This window comes from Bos indicus x Bos taurus, chromosome 8, assembly GCF_003369695.1.
Source record: "Bos indicus x Bos taurus breed Angus x Brahman F1 hybrid chromosome 8, Bos_hybrid_MaternalHap_v2.0, whole genome shotgun sequence".
In the NCBI taxonomy this organism is placed as follows: Eukaryota; Metazoa; Chordata; class Mammalia; order Artiodactyla; family Bovidae; genus Bos; species Bos indicus x Bos taurus.
In genome coordinates this window covers 102,202,413-102,205,634 of record NC_040083.1, presented here as the reverse complement: position 1 = coordinate 102,205,634, position 3,222 = coordinate 102,202,413, and positions in this window count along the sequence as shown.

Below are 3,222 nucleotides of genomic sequence, written 5' to 3'. Positions count from 1 at the left end.
TGTGGTTTTTCTTCGTTTATGTAAGGGACGTGGGGGTGACAGGAAGAAAATGAGGCCTTGTGACCAGAACCTTCCCCTAGGCTCTCAGAACCTTCCCCGAGTTTCAGGATTTTCCCTTGTCTGCAGTAAGTCTCTGTCTCGATGAGTGCTACTTGTCTTTTGAGTTACCCATTTCTTAGTGACCTGATAAACTGTAAGACTTGCCCTAGAAATTGCTGCATCCTAGAATTCTCTTTTTCAGTCTGAGAGAGAGTTGCTGCTGGGGCTGACACCAGCTCAACATGTTTTAGGATACGCCTTTACAACCCAGCTTCTCTAACTCATCCATCCTCTGAGATTGTCAGTGTCCTTTCTTTCTTTTTCTGGTATGGCAAATGCTTTTATTTTGTAAAAACACATCTATGATGTCTAGGTTGAAAATACTATTTTAAGCTGTTATTAATTTCAAATTCTTAATTTAAAAATTTTTATTTTTAATTTTATTACTTTAAAAAAGTATAGTTGGTTTACAATATTTCTGCTGTACAGAAAAGTGATCCTGTTATATAGGTATATACACATTCTCTTTCATATTGCTTTCCATTATGGTTTATCACAGGATATTCAGTATACCTCCCTGTGCTATAAATAGAACCTTATTATTTATGCATTCTGTATATGGTAGCTTACATCGGCTAATCCCAAATTCCCATCCTATCCCTCCCCCACCACCTATTCCCCCTCGGCAACCACAGGTCTGTTTTCTATGTTTACGATTCTGTTTCTGTTTTATTTAGAATGTGTAATGTTTTAGATTGCAAATATAAGTGGTATCATATGCCGTTTATTTTTCTCTTGGTCGGTGTCTTTTCATACTCTTGGAAAACCTTCAACCGCTGCTTTTATTTACTGTGAACATATTAAGTGAGATTCCATGAAATGTGATCAATACTTATCTTCAGCATTCTATACCTAGTACGGTCAGGAGGCATCAAGGAGGCTAAATGTTATTACTGGTCTCTTCTTTGGGGAACTTACAAGCGTTGGAGAAAGGGAAATTAAACTTCCCTTTCATTTGTAATCCTTCGCCAACATCAGCTGATAGTGAAAATTGTGTAAGAGTTACAGATGAGTGTTGTGGCAGAGCAAGACATTGATAGCAGTTGTCATGGGGAAAAATGACTCATTATGGGCACATGAGGTTCTCTTTATATGAACAAGAGAAGGCTTTCTAGGCATCTGACTCTCCCCATATCTTTGTTTTTGTTGTTGTTCAGTTCCTCAGTGTGTCTGACTCTTTGTGACCCCATGAACTACAGCACACCAGCATTCCCTGTCTTCATGGTCTCCCAGAGTTTGCTCAAACTCCTGTCCATTGAATCAGTGATGCCATCTAATCACCTCATCCTCTGTCATCCCCTTCTTCTCCTGCCTTCAATCTTTCCCAGCATCAGGGTTTTTTCCTTTCCTAATGAAAGGCTCTTTGCATCAGGTGTCCAAAGTATTGGAGCTTCAGATTCAGCATCAGTCCTTCCAATGAATATTCAGAGTTGATTTTCTTTAGAATTGATTGGTTTGATCTCACAGTACAAGGGACTCTCAGAAGTCCTCTCCAGCACCACAGTTCGAAAACATAAATTTTTTGATGCTCAGCCTTCTTTATGGTCCAGCTCTCACATCGATACATGACTACTGGAGGAAACCATAGCTTTGACTATACAGACCTTTGTTGGCAAAGTGATGTCTCTGCTTTTCAGTATACTATCTAGATGTGTCATAACTTTTTTTTGAAAGGCAAATGTCTTTTAACTTTCTGGCAGCAGGTACCATCCACAATGATTTTGGAGCCCAAGAAAATAAAGTCTGTCACTGTTTCCAGTGTTTCCCCATCTATTTGCCATGAAGTGATAGAACCAGATGCCATGATCTTGGTTTTCTGAATGTTGGGTTTTAAGCCAACTTTTTTACTCTCCTGCGGATTCATGTTGATGTATGGCAAAACCAATACAATATTGTAAAGTAATTAACCTCCAATTAAAATAAATAAATTTATATTAAAAAAGACTCCTCTTTGCTTTCTTCCATAAGGGTGGTGTCATCTGCATATCTGAGATTATTGATATTTCTCCTGGCCATCTTGATTCCAGCTTGTGCTTTATCCAGCCTAGCATTTCTCAGAGTTACTGTGCATATACATTAAATAAGCAGGGTGACAAGATTCAGCCTTGATATACTCCTTTCCCAATTTTGAACCAGACCATTGTTCCACGTCTAGTTCTAATTGTTGCTTCTTGACCTGCATACAGGTTTTGTAGGAGGCAGGTAAGGTGGTCTGGTATTCCCATCTCTTTAACAATTTTCCAGTTTGAGTGTAGTCAATGAAGCAGAAATAGATGTTTTTCTGGAATTCTCTTGCTTTTTCTATGATCCAGCAGATACTGGCAATTTGATCTCTGGTTCCTCTGCCTTTTCTAAATCCAGCTTGAGCATCTGGTTCTCGGTTCATGTAGTATTGAAGCCTAGCTTGGAGAATTTAAAGCATTTCTTCGTTAGCATGTGAAATGAGTGAAATTGTGTGGTAGTTTGAACGTTCTTGGGCATTGCCCTTCTTTGGGATTGGAATGAAAACTGACCTTTTCCAGTCCTGTGGCCACTGCTGTGTTTCCCAAATTTGCTGGCATATTGAGTGCAGCACTTTAACAGCATCATCTTTTAGGATTTGAAATAGCTCAGCTGGAATTCCACCACCTCCACTAGCTTTATTCGTAGTGATGCTTCCTAAGGCCCACTTGATTTCACACTCTAGGATGTCTGGCTCTAGGTGAGTGATCATACCATCGTGGTTGTCATGGAAAAAGTCAGACATGACTTAACTAAACCAAACCATTTACGTAGGTATGGCTAACACACAGGATATCCCCAAAGCTTTTGGCCTGAGCAATTGAAAGGATATAATTGCCCTTAACTCCATTTAATTAGAGGAGCCAGTTTAGTGGGGAAGGATGAAATGTTTCAGACATTTAATTCGTTTATCTAGCTCGTGTGTGTGTGCTCTGTCACTTCAGTCGTGTCTGAGTCTTTGTGACTCTCTGCACTGTAGCCCACCAGGCTCCTCTGTCCATGGGATTCTCCAGGCAAGAATACTGGAATGGTTTGCGGTGCTCTCCTTCAGGGGATCTTTCTAATATAGGGACTGAACCCACATCTCCTGGGTCTCCTGAGTTACAGGCAATTCTTTACCCA